The sequence below is a fragment of the Malurus melanocephalus genome, unplaced genomic scaffold (genome assembly GCF_030028575.1).
Source record: "Malurus melanocephalus ecotype Western Australia unplaced genomic scaffold, MMel_1.1 scaffold_0, whole genome shotgun sequence".
In the NCBI taxonomy this organism is placed as follows: Eukaryota; Metazoa; Chordata; class Aves; order Passeriformes; family Maluridae; genus Malurus; species Malurus melanocephalus.
Window position 1 is genome coordinate 4,297,652 of NW_026623232.1, and position 26,591 is coordinate 4,324,242.

A 26,591-nucleotide genomic window follows, 5' to 3' on the forward strand; every position below is an offset into this window, starting at 1 on the left:
GCGAGGTTTGTATGTTTCCACCTGGGTATTTTTCAAAATTGATGCTGAGCAGCCTTTGTTGYTAATAACGATTTATTTCTTATTCAGTTCTCAGGCTGTAATTAGATTCCATGCATAGTGCTTTCCAGGAGAAGGACAAGAATAARAGCTGTGATCCCCAAACCTTCTAAATCACTGACCTCAGATATATTCTTTCTTAAAAAGGGGTTTGTGTGTCAGTCCTGTGACCCGAGGAAGCTGCATCTGGGAGTGAGTCCTTTAAATGTGGGTCTGTGCTGAGATCATTCCTCCACACTGCTCCAGACTGGGACATGGGATACCCTTTGGTATCCTGGCTGTTTGGGGTAAAGAATGCCGTGCAAGTTTGGTCATCTGTGTGCTCTGTGACCTACATTCACCAGAGAATGGAATTCACAGGAGCCCCCAAACTGAGCGGGTGCTGAGCAGCCTGACCAATACAAAGGGCTGCAGAGATGAGCACAGGATCATCAGAGATCTCTGTGCTAAATTTTAACACCTGCTTCACCTGGAGCCGGGTCCCCCCCAGAAATTGGGTAAGGTTGGCAGCTTCGTGGTTATCAGAACTTAGTGCTGATAGCATTAATGTAGAAATAGAAAATAGATTCAAGGACTTCCTTTCTATGAATTATAAACTTAATCTCCTGACAGCCATCACTGAAAGAAATGCTGCAACCCATTACAATTATRTAGCAGGTAATTCTAAAGTTGCTGAATTTTCATCAAATATTRCATAAACTGTTCAGTCACTCAGTATTCATTCAGCTGTAGAAAGAGTGGACCTTGTGAASTAGAAACGATGCATCTGTGTGATGAGAGAGAACCAGAGCTCCTGTTCTCCATTTAGCATGAAACTGTCACAGAAGACAAAACAGCTCCAACAAGAGATCCTGATAATTGTGTTGCAAATGGCTCTGGGTGCCAATCTTCTTTATCAGACAGGATGTCTGACTGGGCACTCGCTCTGCTGGCCCAGGTTTGTCAGCTCAGGCTGTGGATTGGATTTCCAGGCTGAAGTACAGAGCTGTGCTCTGACTGTGCCTACCAAAGCACATCTATCCAGTTGGGAACAACATGGAGTCAGAAAAGGCACGGCCTCTGACACCTGAAATCCTGGTAAACAACCATTTAACATGTGGTGTTGTATTTCATATGGTAAACTGAAGTTTTGTTCCTAATATTTTAATCTTCAGGATTAGTAATACTTCTTGATATAAAGCCCTTCTGGTTTTTGTGTTGATTTTATACTCATCACTGAATATTCAGGAAACCTTATCAACTCAGTGATTTGTACCAGTGTCTTTACAGGAAATGTTAAAGAGACTCAGTGCCTCCATCTACTCTTGAGGAACATCAAAAATAACACCATTTTACCTGGTGTTCTCTCTTTCTGATGCTGTGCTAGTTTTTCCAGGAGTAGAGTCAATTTTCTTCAGACTACCTACTACRGGGCTCTGTTTTTGGTTTGTGCTGAAAATAGCGTTAATAATTCAGAAAYRTTTTCGTTACTGCTGAGCAGTGCTCACACAGAGTCAAGGCCTTTTCTGCTCCTGGTGCCACCCCACAGGCAGAGGTTTGGGGTGCACRAGGTTGAGMGGGGACACAGCTGGCACAGCTGACCTGACTGGCAGGGGGATAACCCACACCGTGAGGTGCCACGCTCAGCACATAAAGCTGGGGAAAGAAGGAGGAAGTGGAGATATTCAGAGAGACAACATTTGTCTTCCCCAGTTACCATTACATGTGCAGGAGCCCTGCTTTCCTGGGGTTGGCTGGCACCTGCCTGCCCACTGGAAGTGATGAATGAATTCTTTGTTTGGCTTTGCTTGCATGTGTGGATTTTGCTTTTCCTAATAAATTATCTTTGTGTCAACCCACAGCTTTCTCACTTTTACTCTTCAGATTCTCTCCCACAACCCACCAGGAGCGAGTGAGTGGTTGTGAGGGGCTAAGATGCTGCTTGGTGTTAAACCACAATAGATGCCTCCTGTTATTTCCCAGTTAAGTCTGGCCTTGCTCTACAGTCTTTGCACTAATCTTTCCTRTCCAGGTTTTGCTAAGTTAATAACCAGCTTTGTTTTGCTTAGCTTCGGTTACCACACATCCCCTGTGCAGGAGATCATTTGTGTTAGCAAAAAAGACTAAAGATAGTCTGCCTTGGTACCCTTATGTATTACTTTTCTATGACTGATGAGCTGAGATGATGGCATAAAGATTATTTATAGCAYAGCCCTTAATTCATTTACTGGTCAATGTTCTCCATAGTTGTGACATTAAATATATACTGTGTATTAGCTTTACTGACCTCAGTCTTAATACTACACATTTGTTTTCATTAAACTGTGTTTTCCATTTCTGTGCCAAATCATACGGGAGATCAAAATCTAGTCACAGTATTCCTTAATARTAGTTGCACCTTCAAATTATTTTTGCTGAGTTTGATATATACTTTAGATAGCTGCATGAAAATAGTTAAACATTTTTCATATAAGACAGGTTCTGAAAATGACCTCAAAAAGCTACAGTTACTAACAATGAAAAACTCCCACACATTTCCAGCCCAGTGAGTTAGTCACTGTTATTATGCAAGTCCTTTCTTTAAGGTGTTTTAACCCTCAGGCAATTTTACAGTGTTATCATTAGAGCTGAGCATTTTTTTCTTTCAGCTAAAACTGAGCTCATGGCAAAATTTAAACTTTGATGTTGAGTTACCCTAACGTCATGATCCAAAGTGGCATTTGCTATGTAAGTTGGAATTTATATTTTCTGAGCTAGAAATACAAAATGGTGAAGAAATTCACATCTTCCTTTGTCTAGCAGAAAATGCAATTCATGATTCAGTGCAAGATCTAAACCTTACCTGCAATTCCCCTTCAGGGAGCAACAGATGAGCCCCAAGTATTCTGGTGTTATTACCACATGAAATGCATGGCTTCTCACTGTCTCTTGTTTGAGCCGTTTTATTTAGTAAATACMGGTAAACATTCTCTGGAGTATTTGGGTGTTTTGTCTCATGGTTGAGTGGCTCATCTTYCAGAATTTGGTTCTATATTAGAGGCAGAGTCAGTATTTTGTACCAACCAGAAAATAGGTGGCAGCTGAGAACTGGCTGCTATCCCTTTCTGCCCAGCTGCTCAGCAGTTAGARCAATCATTTAGGCAGTAAAATTTTGTTTGGATCTCCTCAGCCTGTGACCAGCTCAAAATGTCTCCTCTCTGGTTAAGTTTGATCAGCCTCGAATGATTGTTAGCGGCAAAAGACAACATTTCCTTCAACAGTTTTGAGAATGTTACACATAATTTCATTTGCTTATTTTTCTCCAAGCATACACCAGAAGTGATTTTTGTAGAAAGTGTCAATGAAATGAAATGTTTTATCTCAAAAAGCAAAATCAGGTTTGGAATTAATATTTTCAGGGTTTTTTTTGTTCATCTGATGCATTGCAAAATCAGTTATGAGCAGAGTGTTTATTACTTTTTGGTGCAGTTCTGTACTGTGGTGATGCTCATACCATTTGCCATGGTACTGGTGGAACACTTCCCTGTTCCTTTACAGATTAGATATATTTCTCTTTCAGAATAGAATTGAATTTCCAGAACAAGATACCACAGCAGGGTGAAGGCAAAGCCTATTAAATACTGAGGGACAAATCGAAGTCTTCACAGTCTCCATGAATTTGAGAGGCTTTCAGAAAAGGGACTCACCCTCATGGATCTGTTTGATCCTCTCACTAGGATGTCTAAAAGCCAGATGGAAGTGGGGCATGGAAAAGCAGAGTGAAAATTTCAGCAGAACCACTGTTTTACCCTCTCTGAATCTTCCTTGGAGAAATGGAAAAGGTAAGGCCATGCTGGAATAAAAGCATTGTCASTTTGCACACTACTGTGTCTGAGCCATGCCTGAGTTCTTGAAGTTGATCAGCAGATTGGCACCAAGCAGTTAAAATATGCATTTTCCACCAGTAAACGATCATCTTGCATCACYCTAGATTTTGCATTTAACCGAGGACAAAACTGCTAAAGTGTTGCACAGTACCCTCAGAGGTCTGTGCTTTTGTGAAATGTTGCATTGTAGTGTAAAATAGATGTCAGAAGAAAAGGGAAATAGTTTTAGAAGCACAGTGCTCCCCATTTTGAAAGCCTATTCAATAGAATAGTTTAGAAAACAGGAAAAAAGCCTTGATCACGGTTTTAGAAGACTAAATCACCATTCACTGAGAATAAAGGAGCGACATTGTGCTGGAAAATGAGTTTTTCTAATTTTGTGATACTTTAGAGACTGTTTTGGGGGCCTTTAAATAGGAAAACACTTTACCTGCAATAAGCCTTTCCCTGGCTGAACTCTTCCATATATAAATTGAAACCTGAATTTTTCTTTACAGAGAGTTTGCCTAATGGCACATTGTACTACAGATGTTTTCAAAAGGTAAGCAGTTGGCTGCCTACTTTTACTGTCAGCCAGGGAGTGGAAAATCCTCCTTGGCTACTCCTACTTGTCTGCTCTCTAAAAGAAATAAGCAGTTTTTTTCAAATGTTTCACATAAAATTGGTCTTTGAATGCCACACAACCCAGGGAATCCACACCATGCAGGTCCAAAGAAAGCTCTGAGACAAACATTTTACCACCAATGAGCAAGGAAATTGCTACAATCTAAGCCAGGCTCTCTGAGGCTTTCTTCATTCATGCATTTTACTGTAGTTCCAGAGTCCTGTGAGACACATGTGACAATTTTTCTTTGGCTCCTACAGAAAAGCTTTTCTCAGGAAAGTGCGAAGCAGAAAAGGGAGCAACAGATTTGCTTTTGCCCTCTCCTGTTTGATGAATCCTTGCCTCTCTTTTGCTGTTCTTTTCCCTCCCTTTCTCCCATCCAGGCTCAGCTGCAGGGTAGCTGCCCCTGTCATGGACCTCCCCTCTCCACCTTCCACTGTAACTCAGATCTCAGAGAAGGGAAGGAAAGGGAAAAGGACTGTGACAGGGGGAACCAGGAGGGGACAGCCAAATGTGACAGTAATCCACCTAGGCTGGAGTGGGATGATTGCTTAGGTGGCAGACACACACAGAACATGGAGACATTCTCTCTTRTACATGACCCACACACTCCCTCCTACATTTTTAGGTCTCTTCATTGTTGGGGTAGAATGTTCAGAAACCAAAGTGCACCCATATCTCAAGATAAACTCACAGGGTGCAGTTCTATCATCCGTCTTCCTCAGCTGGAATTTTGGTTCACAGAGTTCCCTCTCCTCCCGTTCTGCCAGCTGGAACACCTTTTGTTCTCTTTTCCTATACTGCCCTTCACTACTGCATTATTTGGATCAATACAGCCATAAACTGGGCCAGGGAGATAACCCAAGATAAAAAAGATAAAACTCATGGTTTGCACAAGCAATGGAAAAGCYTTTGTTTCCTTCATGCTGGCCTGTGACATTGTAGCTGGAAAGACTGTTACGTTTGTTTTAATATTTATCAAAAGTTTCTTCCTCTTTCCCAGTAACTGTTTCATGGGTTTGCTGCAATCTTTCCAATACTAATAGAAGCCACTGTCAGCTAGTTCACAGTTAAGCAGAAAAGCTATTTTTGAATTTATTTTTTTTAATCTTGGCCTGCTGTTGCATCAAGTGGCTGATGGGTAACATGTAAATGACATAGATGGTTCTGAAATACAATGAGAGACCATACTCAACATTCTAAAGAGGCAGATGGTAAGGGGATGGAGATTCTTGATTTACCTGTTCTGAATTTAGCAGGGAGTCCACTTGCTCCCAGCCATAGTGCCATTTCACAAAGCTGAGCCAAAGATCAAGATTATCAGGCAAACCTGTAAAGAAATATATCAAAACCCAGAAAGCAGTGGTTTTTGAACACCATGACTTTCCAGTCCAAGCAGGATAAGCTTCTCTAAATACAAAGCTCAGCAAACCTCRGCACATATGCCAGAGCCCTTTCAAAAAATTAGCTGAAGTTCGATATTGCCACTCCAAGTTATGACTGCAACCTAGGCAAATAAATGCTTTTATTTTAATTATAGTCCATTGTATTTCCAAAAGTCCTAGTTTTTACTACTGATTATACCCTGATAGTATTTGCACATTCTGTGGTCTCCAATATTAACATTTATTTCATTATTCAGGTTTGGAATATTTAAACCCYTGGTTTCATACATTTCAGTGGTGTGCTTTGGGCAAATACTTTAGTATTACTACACAAATAAATTCGCTGTTTACAAAGGGAAATTCTGCTTAAAGGACTTGATAGTACACTACCTCCCAATGCAGGGACAACTTGGTTGTTCCCATCCTATTAGCCATGTGCATATATTTAACCTGATGAACACAAATTGWTCCATTGGGACTGCTCTATTACTTGAAAATATTTGCGGTTCAAGTGCTTGCATTGAGGTTAATATATAATGCAAAGGAAAATGAAAAGCCTGTGACTAAGCCACTGAACCAGGAGACAGGTTTTCCTCCTGCTCTTTGATTAGGGTGTAGAGCTAATTTATGCTGGTTTTATTTTTGGAGCTTACAGCAAGGCTATGTTACTGCAGCAGTAATCTCATCTGTGCAGGGCACATGTTAAATAGGATTGTTGTGTTGAAGTAGAGCCTTGTACTCTTTCTATGCTTTGCAGCCAGTGTGGATAATGACCCAAAGAGAGACAGAGTCACAGTTTCTGAGTGGAGCTGACCTTGGCAGTGTTCCGAAGGATACAAAATCAATATTGTCGAAGTCCTCCAAGAGTCTTGGAACAAAAGCCCAGTACTCTGAATGATGACCATGCTGATTATTTCTCTTAGAGCTTATTTGCTTGGCACCTTGGCTGAAAATACTCTCTCATATAGGTGTTGGCAATCTAATAAAATCCAATTTCTTTATTCAACAGAATGTATTCAACTGAGTAGTATTRTGCATTTCATCCCTACCATTACCTGTCCAATGCAATTCTATTCTTTCAGAGCTTGGAAGACATGGGCAATTAGCTTGATATAACRTTCAATGGTGTAAAATTTTTTGCTATGTATTTTGATGCTAACAAAACTGCAGCCAAGCACCCAGCATATACTAAAAGAGCTATTTGTTCTTTATTAGCTGTGCTGAGTTTGGGTCTTCTGTTTGTTTTGTGTGAGGTTTTTTGTGATTTTTCTTACCACTGAACACAGCTGGGCAGATTCCTGATGCACAGAAACCTGCCCAGAGATGGAGGCCAGAGCAGCTGCTGAAGRAAGCTGTATTCCTCAGCACTCCAGAAGCTGCTGTTTGAGATAAATGTGGACTTGAAGCCCAAAGTGGACTGTTATCACACGTAGTAACTCATTCCCATACAAACCACATCATTGAGACCTCAAAATACCCTCCCTGCTTCCTCCATGACTTTTTAAGTCTCTTCTAGAATGCTCACCTAACAACTTCTACCTAATCCCACTATCAGTCACATCAGTGTTTTCTCAGCATTAGTTAGCTGCCTTTCTGTCCTTTCTAGTGAAATGTCATATTCTCTGCCTATGGACATCTGCAATGAAGGCATGCACTTCTAGGCTAATCTGCTCAACTTCTTTCACAGTCACTGAAAGGAGGTACAGAGCTGTTTGGCTGCTGCAGTTTTCTTTTAGCATCACATTTAATCTGAATCTGAGTCACAGAAATTTTCATCCCTTTTGGAAAAAAATGGAAATGTTCTACTGTTCCCAGGTCAGAGGAAAAACAGAGGAAATGTGTGAAAAAAACACCAAGATGTTTTTGCCATAGGAATAGCACACTGTTCACTAAATGACTGCAGAATGGATTACAGGGCTGCCAAACTTACAAGATAATAATTGGAGACTGAATTGTCAGATTTTGCTTGGCTTAACTGAATGCATTATACCTCCAAGTACAATTACGGTACTAATTGACTCATCATAAACTTTAAGTAAAAGCCACAAAATTCTGTAAACACTCCATTGTTTTCTTCTTTATTCTTAGTGCTCTGAGAGCTCATTGTGGTTGAAAAAAAMCCCAAATCTCTAATTAAAAAACTTGAGTCTCATCATTTTAGATCCAAAATGCTTATGTATTTATGGAAAAATATCTCAGGTACTTACAGAACAAAGGACAACTAGCAAATGGTAGCAACACCYTGGAATWAAGCTTCAGTCTTTAAAGCTCATTTTCAGGCAAGATGCAATTACAAGAAATGGTGCAATTTTAAATATGTGTTTCAAAGCACAGAGTTGCAAAAACAGAAAGCTGTCAGGCAATCACATCTTTTGAGTCACAACAAGATAAAAAAGTCATCATAAAAAATTCTCACAGTTACTTGGATGCATTAAGTGGTTCAGAGTAACTGAGAATACTTCTTACTGCATGCTTTATCAACCCATTTTTTCACTCACAATGGGTTAAACTGTGGTGTACCAGCAGAGTTCCTGCTGTGCGTGGGTTTGCTGAGGCACAATGCAGAAACTGCTGCTGCTCAAGTGCCAGCAGCTTGTCTAGGGAAGATGTTACGACCAAAGGTGCCTCAAAAAACTGAGGTGTCATTCAGCCTTTTAAAGACACTGTTAGGGGCTGGAGGGTTACTCTGAATGAATGCTGAATTGTTGCACTGAGTACTGCCACAATTCACCCAGATTTGTTCACCTGTAGCCAAAGGCAGGGGAAAAATCAAACCATGCTTTACGTGTATTTTTCACTTTAAGGCAGAAATTATGCACACATCTGTATCTAGAAAATTGCACAAGATGAAAACCTGTGCAGGCTGATGGCTTCATCATGGCTTTGGTAATTGTAGCAATCATTCAAAAGAGGTTTTTAACATTGCCAGTAGGATATATATTTTAACACATAGTATTTGACATTGCTGCATGCTCTGTGCTAAATTCAGTAAGGTCTAGACTGGGAAAAAGATAGAAATGAAATAAACACRCTGTGCCATTCTCCCTGATTCTGTGTGGGTAATGCTCTGAATATAAGACAGTGTCAGTCTTTCTTTTTTATCTGAAATTAAGTGGGGATTTTTAGTTATTTTGGTTTTTTTTAATCAATTAAAAAAACATGATTAAGTAATGGGTCTGCAGTTCAGTAAAAGTCTCAGTATTTGGTTGTTCTGCTCATGTTGTGATAAAACAATCTACATACAGTTAGAATCTGTGCCATTTGATTATTTTTCAGATTAGTGGAGTCCAAGCATGGCCATCACAAAAAGCAGATCTTATTCTTTTCTCTTAAYTTCACGTAAATGAGAAGTAGCTTGAAGATTTTAATTAAAAAAAGATGGTAAATTTTCAGCTGTAATTATTGGTTTAATTTTGCTCTGTTTTTTTCTTTTACACTATGCATTAATAGTCACTCTATGACTAACTTGCAGTAAGATCTGCAAGASCAGGATATACAAAATTGGAGCAATAAGGAAATTAAAGTTATGTGAACTGCAGAATCCAAATTTCTGCTATCTTCAGTTATAACAGGTTTTTTCCTTTGATATGAAAACTTCTAGCTATGTTGAATATTTATGCACCGAAGCATTTCCTAGCAAAACTATCAGAGGTGATGTGAGGTCATTTTACAGTATTGTTCTCAAGACCAACACTTGGAGMAGAGTGCAGGACTGCACCAGTTGTCAATGTGGTGATGTGCTGGGAGCAATCAAATTCCTTTGAAATCAGAGTAACTGTCAGTGCTAATTAGGAGAGGTCTGAAATAATGATGTCTTTTTAATCAAGAGCTCTCTCTAGGAGTCAAGCTTATGCACATATTTTATGGTATTTACATTGTGTTTAATTGGGACACCTCTAAGGCTTCTCACCGGATAACTGGGGCAGTTGGGACTGGATCTGGTGGCTGATTAACTCCCAGTTTGTGGTAATTATGAGAGGCCCAAGTGTTCAAACAAGCYCTGCACCCCTCTGTGCTGTGCTGCCCTTTGCTGTGCCCCTCTCCCTGTGCCCTCACAACACTCTGTGCTCCAGCCTGAGGGAGCTTCACCGCTCTGACTGCACTCGTGGTGGTGTAAGTGGAGTGAGAAAGCATGAAAACATTTCACCTTCACATGTCACAGCCCTTCAGGAAAAGATTTAGTTTGTGCAAAGTCTTATTTCTGCCCTCAGAGTCCTGATTGGTGCTGTGTTAAATGCTGGACATGAGCTTTTGGCTGTCCATGGGAAGCTTTGATGACCAAGGAAAGCCAGGAGCAGAGCATCTGAGCCGGCACTTGGCAGTGGGAGACAGCAGAAGATACAAGCAGCAAACAGAACAGTGTGAGTGTGTGTGAGAATTTAGAAATCTGCAACTACATGTGGGCAAAGCAGCAGGTGGAGAGAGAGAGGGCACTGCAGAARTGTTCACACTAAGCTGGGAGATGGCCACAAAAACCTACCTAGGGGCTGTGGCTGGTGGAGAATATCAGAGCTGGTAAAGTGACCCAGGATGATTTTTTACAAGAGCAGGGCTATTCCATCAGAAACAAGTGAAATAGGAAAGGACTTGGGGAATCGATGAAAGAGGTTTTAGTGAGAGGCATAGGCTGCTCTTGGAAGACCCAGTAATTGGATTTKGGAAAGGTGAGGTGCTTTTGAGAAGTCTGAGGAATTCCGGGTGAGCTGGGAGGCACTGAAGAGATTTCTGGCTGTGGAATAACTTGGTAAGAAGATAAGAGTCCAGAGAGAAATGAGAGGGAAAAGGGAAATTCAAATATCTGGAGCTAGGAGTCACACAGTCACCTGAAGATATCCACCCAGCAATTTATCTGTGAGTGAAATCCCTCTCCTCATAAAGAGCTGAATCCTGTCCGTTTACTGCTTAAATTTAATATGCACCTGAATTTTCAGGAACATGTCGTAGGGAGAAAGAAGTTTAAGCTAGACAGAAGATGGAGGATATAACTGTGCCATGTCAACAACAAAATAGTTACTTAGGTGTGTTTTTAACAGGAGACTTAAAAGTGCTTTTAGCTGGCTAAAATAATTCAGAGAAGCAGAGTTTGAGCAACCAAACAATGCAGTGAAAACAACAAGGAGCGTGAATGACAGAAAGTCCCCTATCTACTTCAGAGGCAAAAGTACTCCYACACAGCTCACTGACATGTCTGGTAGGAACATAAAATGTCAGACAAAGCATTTGTGYCAAAACTGCAGGAGGCAAGATGAGCCTCTGCAACCAGCAGAACAGAGAACTGCTCAATACACTTACCCCAAAATAGAAAGTCTTCCTGGAACCTGACATGAAGTCCTGCTACACCACTGCACTTCTGTTTTCATGAAAAACAATGAGAATGGGAATATTTTACTCACAAAAGGGATGGGAAGCAGATTTCCTGTGTAGTAAGGCTTTTTATTTGTGTTATGTACAAATAAAATACAGAGTTAATATGAGAAATGTCAATGAATTATCTTTGGCATCATCTGCTTATAGCTGGTATGTTAAACTGATGTTTTTTATCTCTGTATATTCATATCTGTCTTTTTCAAAATAGGTCCCAATTCCTCGAAGTTTTGGTTTACAGATGAATAAATTCTCCATTTTGAACCGACTGGTTTTTTTGGTTTTTTTTTTTTTTTTTTTTTTTTTTTTTTTTTTTTTTTCTTGTGGCTTCCTTTGCCTGTTTTTTCAAGGTCTCTCTGAGTCTTGTATATTTTGATCCTAATTAGATGTTAATATCCAAAGAAATCCAGTGTAATCCTGGACTATGGAGAGTAATCAAGTCTTGTAAGCCAGATTCTTCTATGCCATGGACCTGGTCAAGCTCCCTTGTACTTCCTTAAATTTAGAACCTTTTTTTATKGGAATCAAACTGAATGCCTTGAGTTTTAATCTGTTTCTGTATCTCTTCATTCTTCCGATCATGTAGAGTGTTGTGCAGAGAATATTTCTATACAGTTTTTAAAGGCTGTGCTCTCCTGACCCCCAGTTGTCTCAGAAGAGTGAGACTAACTGCTGAGCTGCTGGCCTGACAGAGAGGGCAGGCTGAACCACAAACCCTCACTTAGCTATTACAGATACRGACTAAGAATGGAATTTTTATCTTGAAAGATCTGGATGGAAGCTATTCTATTTCTCCCCCAGTCTGTTGTTTGATGTCATTGTACAGTTTTATGTTCTGTACCCCGTTTAATGGACAAGTGAGCAAAAAATTATGCAGAAACCAAAGCAGTAAATATATGCCCTCTAAATCTCTGAGGCTTTTTCAAGGTATCCCAGACAGCAACAGTTGCCCTAAAAAAAGACAGAGGAGAAGTGAGAAAGGTAAAAAGGAGAGTGGAACCAAACCTCACTTTGTTTTTCAAGCTCTGTTATTCAGACAGAACTGTTTGTATTTGAAACATTACAACAGAAAATTGTTACTGGAAATGGCTGAGTAACCCAGTGCAGCCATCAGCAGCTTYGGTCTATTTCCAAATGCTGTTCACATTTCCATTGTTCCACAAGATAGCTCCTGAGGGGTGCCCTGGAGAAGACATTCCAATCCAAAGTTCACTGCAGCCATACCRTAGACCCTTACAAGCCCTCCAGAGAGCAGCTCCAGCATACTGAGCACAGAGGAAAAGCTCTCCTACCACTCATCTTACTGCCCCATGCCAAGGATTCTACTGAATGCTTGCTATTGTATGGCAGTGTTTTCAAAACAAATCACTGGGGCGGGATCCAGCTCTCCAAGGCTCTTAGGTCTTCCCTACAAATTGTGTCTGCACGAAACCACACAGTCTACATAAAAGGGCCCATGAGTGTCTATTCCCAAAATACAAAGCTAATGCTCAAAGAACTTTCAGTCACTCCATAAGGCTAGACAGCATGATGGCRTGTTGTCATTCACCTGTGTCACACTGYTTTCCACAGACTTCTGCAAAARTGAACCTACATGCTCAGACTGGACATTGAGAGGATAGCAATCCCCTCTCCTCTCCTCTCCTCTCCTCTCCTCTCCTCTCCTCTCCTCTCCTCTCCTCTCCTCTCCTCTCCTCTCCTCTCACATCTAGGCAGATTTATCTTGGCCGTGCATTCTATTTTTAAACAGGTTCCATTGTTCAGCCCACTGTTGGTCTGAAAACAAATGTTTGTTGAGGTAAAAACAAGAAAGGTACTTGGTATTGTGTCATTTGTCTCCCTTTCTTTTTCAATCCTGTTTTTGGCCAAACTGAGCACTAAACAAAAACCTGTTTTGAATTCTTTGGCCGTGTTTTAGCCCATGTCTGCAGAATGGTGAAGCATAGCTGAGCCAGATTTTCACACGTATTTAGCCAGCTTGGATACTGTGATGGCACCACTGCCTTGCCTCTGGGGAGTAAAAAAATTCAGGCACCCTAAATTACAGAGCTGTGAGACATAGACCCACCTTTGCTTTCTGAAGACCCCTTCTTGGAGGGAATGGCTTTCTTTAAAAGCATTTTTTAAGGTTTAATTTTGAGAGTATAATCTATTGCCTTCATGTACTTAATGTTTAGTATTGCTAAGCAGAATTTTAGAAAGCCTTCTTTTACTGTATTTATTTAGCAATTCCTATGAGATTGGTATCTCAAAAGGAAAAATCAGTAGCACTTCACTGTAGAGAAGCAAAGACAATATAATGCCCAACAGTCTTTTCACAAGAAACAAAACCATCTCTGAAATGCACCTTTGCCTCTAACACAATACCTTCCAGCCCTTTCTAATAACCATACTTTCTCTACTGGGAATGTTGCAGCAAACATTTTAGGATCAATTTAGCGGATGAAAAAATAATAACAATCATTTTTCTATGTCAAAACATTTTGAAAAATGTGAACAGCTACAGAACAAGTGCTGTTTTATGTCTAACCAAGCCCAAATTTTACCMCCCCCCCCCCCCCACTGTTGCATTGATATTTAAAATGGGCTCAGAAATAGAGCTGAGGAGGGAAGAAAAACACAGCAAAAAACACTTTCATAATGCAAGCATGATCAAAGAGATATTGTAATCTTATGGTGAAGACAGTTTGGCCTAAGGGTTTACTGAGGTACTTGAACCATTTAGAGAAGTTTTTATTTAATTTAAGCATTCTGAACTTTAAAAAAAAAATCTAGGCTGAATTTAGTATTTCACATAAGAAAACCTCTCGAGTCATTGTTTAGAATACAAAATTTCCCAAAGCGGACAAAAAATTACTCCTTAAGAACAAAGAGTTTGMCTATATCAAATGGAAGAAATATATAAAAATCTCCACAAAACAAAACAGAGCAATACTTAGCACAATGATCCCCTGCAGAGGCTTTATTGATCACTTGCACAGTTGAATGTGATCTTTATTTCACTTGCACCACCCTTTCATTAATGCCTTTGCTCACAGAAATATGCTGTCTGAAAATTTTTCTGGTTTCTGACAAAGTGATGGCCATCATTTGATTTCCAGTGCYATATTTCCTTTCTGCTGTGCCTTGTGGTACAACAGGACAGTGCCTGGCATTTCTTGGCTCTGAGAGTCAGGAACACGCAGCCTCTGCAGCTGTGCAGAGCCCCATTGCTCAGTAGTGTTCACTCCCATAATCTCATTGTACTTGTAAATCTGGATGCAGCAAAAGCTTGTTGTCACTTACTCCACTTGGAATTGTACATACCAATTATCTGAAGGGATTTATTGCTTGAATTGCTAACATCTTCAGCTACTCAATAGGTCCAAGACACAGACAGATTTTCATGAGGGAGATGAAAAATACATACCTGATATAAAAGTAACCCACTGCAAAAATTGCACATCTCTGCTTCAACACACAGGATCAGAAGAGCCCTTCAAAGAAAMAAGCAGACAATTTGGAGTGCTGAGCACTTTATTTTCACTACCCTTAGTCTCAAAAAATAGTATAATAAGGGAAGCTTCTATCACCTCATTTTCTCTTTGCAATTCCTTGTACGCAATTTTCTTGTAAGTAATTTTTCTTTCTGGGAATAATTAGGAAGAAAGTTAGATTTGGTCTGTGAAAATGCAGCATTTTTCTTTGCATTGAGAGACTCATTCAAGACTATGAAGAGTCAGAAAGCCCTTTACTTCTAAAGAAGAGGAGAAAAGGAAATCACACTGGAAGTGTGAGTGCTCCTCCTTCTTACAAGTTCTTTCTTTGACTTTTCCATGTTGTGCAGTCTGAGATCCTGGCTGGCACCTTCACTTCAGCACTCCCTCTAGATCTGTRCACCTCTTCTCTGTGAGAAAACTGCAAAGAGTTTCTTGTCATTACCTTGCACAATTCAAATATTCAAGATGACACTGAGCTCCAAGCTTAGCACCACTTCTGCGCATTCTGAAAAGATGGTCTGTGCTCAGATACAAGATCATGAGTTGGCCTCAGCTCTAGTAATTATTGACCTGACCTAAAGCTATTCAGTCAATGGGAATTTCTAATGAGTTTCAAAGGACTTTGGGTCAGGATTTTTGTGCACAGTAAATCCAATGATGCATTAAGACAGCCCTTAAATTTTGCATTAAAACATTGACATTTGGAAAGGTCAGTCTGAAAGAACCTTTGAACTGATGATTAAGAGTAAGCAGAGCTAAAATAATAAATTATTATCTCACAAGGAGCTTGCTGTATGCTTTAACATATTCAAAGTAAGGGATTTACATTCTTCAAGTATGGTAAATGGAGAAACAGAATACCTCTTAAGGCTTATGTTATGCCTCTATGAACATTTCCAGAATTTGATTATAGCTGTTGAATTTTCCAAGTATCATGCCTTGAAATTAAAAGCTTTTAACCTCAGTGATTGTTGGAAAAGAATAGTTCTGTCCTTCAGCTGGTTCTTTTCTCTGACACATTTAAGGAGTTAGCACAGCCAAGAAAATTAGAGAACAAAACAAAATAGCTCAACTAGGGCATTTGTTATTCATTGCTCAGTGAGAAYAGCAGGAAAAGGCAGAGCAGCTCTCACTACCTGAGATAAGATTCTCTAATATCTACAATTCACTACTGCCATTGCTTGAAATCTCCCATTAAAAGTTTCCGCACTTAGTACATTAATGTACCRTATTTAGTTCCATAAACTCCAGAAATAAGCTGATTTTGTTGTTGTCCATACTGGGGCAYGCACTTACTGTGCATATAAAAGCATGTGTAACTGGGTGAAAAAAAAASCAGTTTGTCTCAGGTCAGCAAAAAACACAAGAGAAGTGATAAAATACAGCCCCTGGAAAAAGACCTGAATGTGGACTTAAACTTTTTGAGCAGGCAATAAAACCATATTTAATTAACTTTTAACTATCTGTAACTTTGTGACCTGGTTTCACCTGAGAAAAAGCTCATTTTCTTTTCAGTAGTTGGTGCAGTGCTGTTTTGGGTTCAGCTGGCGAGTAATGCTGGTAGCACACTGATGTTTTGGTTATTGTTTTGTGGCTCTTACCCTTACCCGAGGACTTTTCAGTGTCTCATGCTCTCCCAGTGAGGAGATGCACAAWAAGCTGGRAGGGAGCCTGGCCAGGACAGGTGATYAAACTGGCCAAAATGATGTTCCAGACCACAGAACATCATGCTCAGAGTGTAAACTGCGGGGGGAGTTACCAGGAGCAGGATTGGATTGTGGTTCAGGGGTGGGCTGGTTATAGATCAGCAGGTGGTGAACAGTTGTGTTGTGCATCACTTGTTTGGTTTCATCTCACTCTCTCCCTCTCATTTTAATTACAGTCGTTGTGTTTGTTTCAGTTACAAAACTGTTCTTATCTCAATCCATGAATTCTGTTTTCTTTTCTTTCCTTATTTTCGTCCCCATCTCCTTCATGGGGGTGGGCAGGGAAAGGGGARTGAGTGGGTGGCTGCAGGATATGTAGGGTACTTATTTGCCAGCTGAAATTAAACCATGACCTTAATTGCCAGCACCATTGTAGAAAGGGTGACATTTTGGAGCAATGAACTGGATGCATTCCTACAGGTAAGCTCTGTCTGGTAATGAGCACGGCCTCTCGGTCAGGCTAAGATTGCTGYGTTGCTGTGGGAACAGTGGATCACCACTGCTGGCTCTGGGAGGAGCAATTACCCAGAATATGTGGCAAGGCTGTAGGGAGCTTTCCTTATTTTTCATGGAGCTGCAAGAACCAGCTCAAGGACTGATGGTGCCAAATGCTGCATCTGTGGGAGAAAATGTCCTTTGTCAGATGCAATCCAGTRACTTTTGACAAGTGGAAACAAGGGTGCAGTATAAAAAGTGTTCTGACACACTCTTACCAGTCACATTCCAGAACTTGCTGTGGTGAAGTAGAAACTTGGAGCAGAGTTTTTGATGGTTAACATGCTGCAGAGTCAGGGACTGTCCTTGAGCATGGAAAAATAATGACCAATGTGTGCACTGGCTCATAATATCATGCCAATAATATCATGAAAACTGAACTGAAAGAGAAAAAAAGAGATTTCTGAAGGTGTTTTGCTGTTTAACCCAAGTTAACTTTCTTCCTGAGAATGCTGTCAAGTTCCTTATGTAGCAAAGTAACTGAAAGTCAAAGTATAGAAGATGGAACATACTGCCATCAAATGAAATTTGAAATTGTAAGCAACTGCATGATGGAAATAAATGTTTAAAATCATCAAAGACAAAAACATAAAATAAAGTGAGTGTAAAACTTATGGAACCTCAGAATAGAAATAGATACTCAGAGCTAGCCAAAAATGAAAAACAGCCAGCACAGATGCAAAAAACTTGATAATTATCAATTGCACCTCTGACTGAATTGTACCTATGTCTGAGTAGAGCACTGCAGAATTATTCACCTGTTCCAAAATTCACTTTCTGAAGYTCTCTTTCATGTAAGCCCTGTTCATCTCTCACATGTCATCAGACAGAGGCTGCATCTGACAAAGGAGGTTTCTGTCTAAGAAGGTGCTGCATCTCATGCTAAATCTTGAATTTGTCCTTGTAGACCACAGGAAAATGTTCCTGACAACTCATGAGTACACTTCTACTTATTTTGACTAATACTTCTTGGAAAACCTMTGTTCACCATGTTAGAAAACACATAATAAAGCCCTATCGTTACTAACATGCTGTATTTTCATCAGCTCAAGCCCAAGTTCTCACAGATTGTACTTAACAAAGTGCTCAAAATTCAAAGAGTAGGACCACATAAAACGGAACAAAGCCAAAATTGATGACAGTCCACARGCCAATAGCACAAAGTGGCATTTACATGTAAAATTTTAGAACCCCTTTCCCCTTACGAAATCAAAATTGAKAACTGAACTGGGATCTCAATGCAAATGCAACAGATGCACTTGAAGGGATATATACCAGCACAAGTGAAATCAAGCTCAAAAAATCTGGAATACTTTTTTTTTTTTTAAATCTGAGCATTGAAATGCCATATTTTATGATCATTTACATGTGCAAAGAGACATCTGAGTTCAAAGCAAACAGATGCATGTTTACTTGTTCAGCCTGCCTGCACTATAAACTTTCCAGATATGACAAGCTTGCACGTAGGAAATCATATTTGTTTAATAAATTTTATTCAGAGTTGTGAAGTTTTGTTTTTAAAACGTGACTCTTTTAGATTAGTTCCTGCTTCCTTAGAAATCTTTTAGCAGAATGCATTTCAGCCTCACAAATATGATATATACAAAGGACAGAGAGAGAAACAGAGATGGAACTGAGCAACTCTTTATATTGAGATGCCAAAAATGAATACTGAAATTCTGGTTGCAGTAAGATCAGTAGTGTTTCCTCCACTGGCTTCTATCTTGATAAAATTTCATTTTTATATCTTCTTTTTCAAATCATTATATCTGAAAGGATGCTTAGAGTGTTATCCTGGAAGAATCTGTACCATGACACTCCCAACTGGGTTGCTAAGAATCAGCTCAATTTCTGCTTTTTTCAAATTGCTGATTAAAGCATTTGTACCTGAAAGGGAGACTGATGATTGTGGTCTGAAGAGAAGAGGGATATTTTTTTCACAGGCAACAAGCTCTGCACCGTATGTTTTAAAAGACCAATATGCACATTTCCCTGCAAAGTGACATGCACAGCTTTGCACAAAGAGCTAAAGAATATAAAATGTCTCTTCTCTTTATGTTTGTTATTCTGACTTCCACCTTCTAACAATTCTTTTCATTTTTAATGTGTGAGCAAAGCCATCATTTGCAAGTGACCTCTAACAAGGTAAACATAATACACTACTGAGTTTCAGATACCTGAAACCATTAAAAATGTACTCACAGAGCTTATTTCTAAAGGATTTGCAGCTTTATCCACACAAGATCTTAGCAGTGGTAGTACATCAGTTCTTGCATGCCTGGYTGCCCAGTGCAATCTATGGCCTTATGGACAATGACACTCCCTATATGGCACATCAAATTACCTGAAGAAAGGGACCAGCAAAGCTGGTGTCATGGAGGGGTGACAGCTGATAGGAAATAGTGGGAGATAAATAAGATTACCTTTTCACACCATTTGCAGTGACTTAAGTGCCTTAGGCAGTGAAAAGGCACTTTATGATATTAAGCAGCTATGTTAATTATGTTTTACCTCTTCCAGTTACTCATTATTGCTGGCAATGTGTTCATTACTGTCCCTACAGACTGGGAACAAATGACATCTCCTTTGAGAAATCAGCTGGGTTCATTTAGATCATCTTCACTGACTTCACAATCATACTCCTGACTGCATCAAGCAAAWACAGGAGACTTCACACAGCGGCTTCCAGTGGCAGAGCTGTGAAAACAATTTTATCCCCAGGAGAGAGAMTACTGGGGTGCTTCTACCTCCATGAACACAGTTATTGTTGAAGGAGCTGTTGATCGTACATYCATAAAATATTCTATTCCCTCAGGAAATTTTCTATGGCTTCTGGTCACATTCTGTCTCAGAATTCGTTGTATCACACTCCCCTTTAGATGAGCGTTTGGGATTCGRTGTAGGCAGACAAAGCATGGCTCTCTGTACCTGCTGTGTAGAAGTGTCCCTAAACATAAAAGGGGATGGATTGCCTGAAAATTAAAGASAGTCATCAAATCAGTGATTTTAGCATTCTCTTTAGATAAGTCTTCATAATTAGATTTGTCCCAAAAAGGATGGTTGCATTGTATGTGGAATCCTGAGTTAATGGGCAAGTCCTTGGTATCCACTGAACATTTTTGCAAATGGTTTGAGAGGAAGAAATCACACGTATCTTAAATTTTCCTGCATGTTTTTGAAACAGTGGGTCATCTTAATTATATTAKTTTGTGTTGCATGTTTTGATTGAAATGAATTCTTTCATAAAATGCTCTTTGCTGAGCATTTTAGGAGGATATGTTGTTGACATAGAGTGCAAGTTGTTGTCAAAAAAAGCCGGAAGGATGTTTGTGTGGGATAGAATGAAATGCTCTTTGTTCCCTACTATTTCCCTCAGAAGCAGGTGTGAGATGAAAGAACCTTTTCTTCATTTTGGAAATCAAAAGAACAAAGTTATAGAGTACCATTTACCTAAATGTTATGACTAATGTTATTTACAAATTCATTTTGTGGCAATGTCACAATTTTTTTATCGTGAAGATAATTGTTCTGAGACAGTCTTTTAGTCATGACTAATTTTATATTTGGCTGACTCATTTTGTCTTGCAATTAAATAAGATGTGTGCATGTTTTGATCTTTAAAGATGAATACTGGATATTATGCCAAGAAGTAATTGAATTATTTTGCATGTATTATGTTTTTGCAGTTCAGATGTGTTTAGCTAAATAGACTTAGTCTTGTTCTCTAATGGACTTAATTTTGTTTGTTTTTTAATGATTCTGCTATCTCCTTGATAGTGGGAGATGTCTTTTTGTAGGAGGTGAAGCACTGAGATAAAAATATCATAATCTGGTCCTTAGAAAATAATCACCTTTTGGACTAAGAAATGTGGCTGACCATTTTGAAGGTTGTTTCTGACATTCTTAATCACTTGTCACTACTGCTGCTTAAAGCCTCAACCAGCATCTCCAATGCACTTAGGTCACCTGTTACAACACCTTGGCAGGGCTGTATCAGACCAATAAACAACTCTCTTTTTCACAGCCTCAGATCTGCATCATATCCTGTAGTTTTATCACACTAAGTTTTTGCTGCAGCTCATGCATGCATTATTTCTATTGAAGTCAACTACTTAACATTTAAGATTTATTTTCTAAACATGCTCCATCTGGATCCATTATGTACACTTTCAGGTGCATTGGGTAGCTGCTGCATCTCTTGATCACTTCCTCCTTTTAGTGGTGTGTTGTAATATCCCACAGCGCAGCTCAGTCGAAATCACAATTCATATGTTCATATTTTATATAAAAGCAAATATCATATTAGAGTGATCTTTTTCATATTCTTTTAAATTTGTTTCCCAATCCTTTCTTTTCTTTACATTTACCCATTCATTATTGGGCACTAACGCACAACAACACACATGATATTTATGATTTCACAGGGAAATCCTGCCAGAGCTTATTTGTTTCTGAAAGAGCCTGACCCTGAGTAAACACCAAGTCAGAACCTCAGAAAGATAAGCAAATGGTTTAGATCCTCCNAAAAAAAAAAAAAAAAAAAAAAAAAAAAAAAAGGAGGCAAATGTTCCTAAGGAAATTGGGAAGAAACCCAAAATTGATTTTGTTAGGCACCTTAAATGAAAGGAAGCTTGCTGAAGATCCAATGAAAACTCAAAATCCACAGTTTCCAAGGGATTTTTTTTCTTTTTTTTTTCTTTGTCTCTTTTTAGCTGAAGGCGCTTTACCTGCTGCAAGTTCAGTCTCCTGGAAGAAAAAACAAATTTCAAAAGTCAAAACAAAACACAGAACCCAAAACAGAGGTTGTCTTAATATAACTAATTAACTGTCTCCTATCTCAGCAAATTTTTAAAAAATAAAAAAGCAAACAAAAAATTATTATGCCTGGACAAGCATCAAGGAAGAAACATACAGACAGGAAAAATTCTCCAATCTAGGAAGCACAGGAAAAGTCAACAGCTGGAAGATGAAGTTGCAAAAATTGAGGTGAAAATAAGGTGCACATTTTAACAACAGTGAAAGTTAATCATTGGACTACCTGACAAATGTTATGTAACCTTTACCTGGTTACTTTAAAATCATGATTGTTTTCTCTGGAAGATATATCTGCCAAAAAAAAAAAAAAAAACAAAAAAGGGAAGACATATGGCATGAAGGACAGAGTCATCAAGTCATCAAAGGCCATTAGCTGCAATGACCCAAGTGCAACTTTTCATCACAGGCTATCCTAAAATTTCCAAATGTGAGAAACAGAGTATTCTGTATGAAGTATTTCCAGCACATGCTCTCTTCCCCTAATATATTTTATTGGTTACTTTAAGTAATGTGCTTTAATCTGCTTAATAGTACTCATGTTCTTTGAGATGAAACACAATAAGAAATTCAGAGAAGATTTGGGAAGGAATCACAGTAACGCACCACTCTTGAGCTAATAGTCTTTGGCAAACAGGCGTGTTTATCATAGTGTATTGACTCATTTTAAGATATGTTTCTGCACTGAAGACATGAGTGCTAAGGAGAACACAAACTAGCACTAAGTCACTGAGGTGAAATGTATTTTATAAATTGAAATATAATCAGTACCTTTTTTTCCACTAGCCAAAGCAAACAGGATCCGTGCAAGCAGATGAAAACAGAAGCTCAGTATTCCATCCTTTTGTTGAGATGAGATTGCAAACAACTGCACATGAATGCCAGGCATATTCTAATAGCTATTTATTCTACTTATTATCTGTAGTGTAATCACCAAACTAAAAGTGTCCCAACAACAATTTGTAGTACCTGTCAAATATGTTGGAACAAATGTATTTAGCATGAGTTTCAGAAAGGTTAGATTTCAACTGTGAGAAATAAAGCAAAAAAAGCCATGTGTAACAATTCAGAATGAAAAATTACCATCTTCAAAATATTGTGCTGGATTTAGCACAAGCAGCCAGCCTGCACATTTTAAGAGCAATAATCCATACCATGCCAATTGGTTTATAAATCAATATGAACTGAAAATGGTAAAAAAGATACTATTAATACACGAATTTCAAAAGAAATTGGGGAAAGATTGGAAGGTCACTCTCACCCCCAGTTTTGAAATCCTTAAATACCTTTCTGCTGCAGTGGAGGTTGGGCTCTAACAGAGACAGATGCTGCAGCAAACATGCAGCAGTGATGCTGCACAGTAGGACCCTGCTTGGACTCAGGCTCGGAGCATCCATTGCCAAAACCAATCAGGCAGATTGTTGTGTCCTGCTACAAGTGCTGTAGAAACAAGAGGTGAAAACAAGATCACCAAATAAGAATTATCCTGCTGCATTTTGACTTTAGCTTTCCCCTTTTCCAGGAGGCCTCTTTCCATGGTTTTGGTTTTGTTTGTTTGTTTGTTTGTTTKTTTTTTGTAGGAATTGTTGTGACCAGCTTGTAGGGAGGACACCTTCTACTTATGGCTATAACTGCATCGATTCATTCACGGCTGTCTGAGACTTGTCTGAAATGCCTTCCCTTTTACTGCAGAAGTCTGGAAGGAGGTGTTACAGAGCTTAAATATTTTATCTTTTGCTTCAACTTCTGCCTGGCCATCTGTGAATAAAGCACTCTCTGGACAACATTCTTCCACCTTCCTCTGCTCCATTTGGCCCCACATTTTACAGCTTGTAGTGGAAGCAGAGGTTTCCACATCTGGGCTGTGGAAAGATGAATATCTTGMCATCCAATTATGCCCAAATCAATGAGGTTGTTTCAGCCTGAGCATGTTTCCAGTCTATCTGTAACGTTATGGAATGTTCTTCATTTWAACATAAAGTTCACCACTACTGTTTGAACAATATTGCTTCAGGCTGTTGAAAGGATTTCACCAATCCTATAAAATGGAATAAATAAATAAATGGAACCAATAAACTAAGGAAATGCTTAGTTTATAAACTTTGCATTTGCAGAACCCCTTTGTATTTACAGTGATACCCCTGGAAAAACTTTTCACAGCCTTTGAAAATCATCAACTAATGCATGGTATATCAGTATGAGAGAAGAGAGGCCAGAATGCCTGTGGCTGTTGTGGGTAGGGAATGTTATGTGGCTGTTTTTCATCAGTGATAAAGAATTCTCACAGGTAAAGAAAGAAAAGGGTTGAAAACCAAGGCATTTCCTCAGAAGTGTGCATGTCCACATGAGCATGCACTTTCACACACTCTGCTTTTATCTTTTCTGGCTTACTATGAATTTTGTGTTGCTCCTAACTTCTGAGGAAGTACTTCTAAGGGAGTTGCACTCTTTTGTTCTTTCTCTTTCATTACTGATGTCAGCAGRTTTTTTTAATCCCACATTATCAAAACTATATTAGAGAGAAGGTCTGGCATAACTAAATGCCATATAACAAGTTTTCTCATTCTTATTTCACTTGATAATGCTGCTTTTGAGAACTGTTCAGTGTATCACTGTAACAGAGAGAGAAAAACCAAACTGCTAAAAAAMCASACCAAAACACACTCTCTTTCTTCACAGATGAATGTGAAGAATGATCATCCACTTTGAAGTCATGTAAGTGAAAGAAAATAAAACTTGCTTAAATATGCTTATCAGTTTTGATYAGCTAATGAACTTCTTTCTTTGGACAATGCATATTGCCCTAAATATATATCATGTCAGCGCTGTAAGTTTGAGGGTAACAAAACATTAATTAAGTATAGAGCTTGAAAGAAGAAGCATTCTTTTGAATTTGCTGATGAAATATTTTAGAAAWTWCCAGGGAAAAGTCTTGACWATTTTCCCYGTTATTTTGTAMTTACACATTTGGAAACTTCAGARTCYARAATCTCACARTGTCCCACACCCATGGGAGCTTGTAATTCAGTGTGGGACAMACTACAGCTGTCAGCAAAGGATCAGCAAGGACAAGTGTTTTTTTCAATATATACTTGTTTTAAATACTCTCACTTTTCTTTTGGGATGAATGGCTTTGTCTGTATCATAAAAGTGGTGAAAACTACTCCAATTKTCTAAAAATCTTTGGTGAAAGATCTTACTGACTTTAGACACTGTGAGTTCTCTAAGAGCATTCATAGTCATCTGGAGGAGAAAAGAAAAAGGATAGAAGGAAAGCCTAGACCTACTAGGAGGAAACAGACAATTTTGAATAGCTCAGAATATTTCAGTCYCATATGCATGGCAATATGTAGGCATGGATGAGATAAAAATTACAGTCTGCAGTCCCATTTTCATGAGTTTCAGAATAGCATGAAAATTACTTTCTGGATGCTGTGAAATAGTTTGTGGGTTTTCTTGCTATGAAGGGCTTCTTGACAGATTTTCTTAAGGTTCTTTGCATTGTTCTYAGCTAACTCAGACAGTAACACTAAAACTAAGATATTCTGTGACTGAGATTGCAAAAGTGTTTCTTTGACTTCAAACCCTAACAAATTATTTATGATTAAAAGTTCTAAACCAATGCCATCGAAAATGTGGCCTAAAAAAGAAAGCCCTTGTCTTAAGTAGAAGCAGCAGATTCAATTTGACCAGCCAAAACCCCAAAATGGAAAAACAACAAGAAGAAAAGCTTAAGGATGTACATCTGCCACTCTGTTCCATTGGGCCAGTTTGTGGGGATTTTTCACTTTTGCCTTTTTTTCAGTACTGTCTGTAATAAACAGAAGCCTCGGGTACAGGTTGCCTGAGATCTGGGTGGTGAAACAGAAACATGGAAGGAAATACACTCCACAAGCAATTAAGATTGGCTCAGGAAAATATGAGAATATGAGCAGGCACCACTGCTCTTTGTTTTTCTTATCCTCAGGGACAAAGTTCTCATCTTATACATGGGCACCTGCAGCAATAAGTGACAAAGAGCCGCATCAGAATCTTGTTAGTTCTGCTAGTGTGTCCACGAACCCTTTGGAAGTCTTTGAACAAGTTACAGRGAATTTCTTCTCTTTCTTCTTCATTATAAATAGGTGAATCATAAGAAACTCTTCAGTGCTAAGTCTGTCCCACGCCTGTGTGAATGATGGGCAAAGWATGCACAGCTTGGACAGATTAAAGAGGTGGGAGAGAATTTATCTTCATTGCTGTCACAGGAACTGGGGTGATGAGCTTGCAGAGGCTGAGCACAGCCTGGACTGTGGCCAGCTGCTGCCTGGGCTCCATGGAGGAGYTGAGGAACTGATCCTCCATCACATGGAGCCCCTCATTATCCCTTTCCTTGCACAGCAATGAGGGGATACGGAGGGAAGGCTGCTACTTTCCGTGCACATACGTGTCCTTTTAGGGGCCACCTTGATGGYTGCTCCCTCTTTGTACAGTGTCTAAACCACAATCACTTTGCAAAACAAGTTTCAGCTTCCTCACTTAACACAGAATTAAATTTTTGAGTAGTGTTTATAAAATGCATATCCTTGCATTTCATATTTGTTGCTGTCATTTAATTTATCTATTATCTCACAAGATAAATCATATCTAATCACTGTCTCATGCTTAAGGGTTCAAATGATTTCTGCAATAATTTGTGCCCACTGATATGTGAATTTGGGGGACATTGGATCTGCAGGCTCCTTTAGTGAAAARGATTCAGTTTGGGAGTCAGGGGTGCAATCTGTGCTGTGTCTCTTTAGCATTTTATAAACTGCATTTGTGTCAGCAAGTACCCTACAMAATCACTGGTGTTTGTGTAGCAA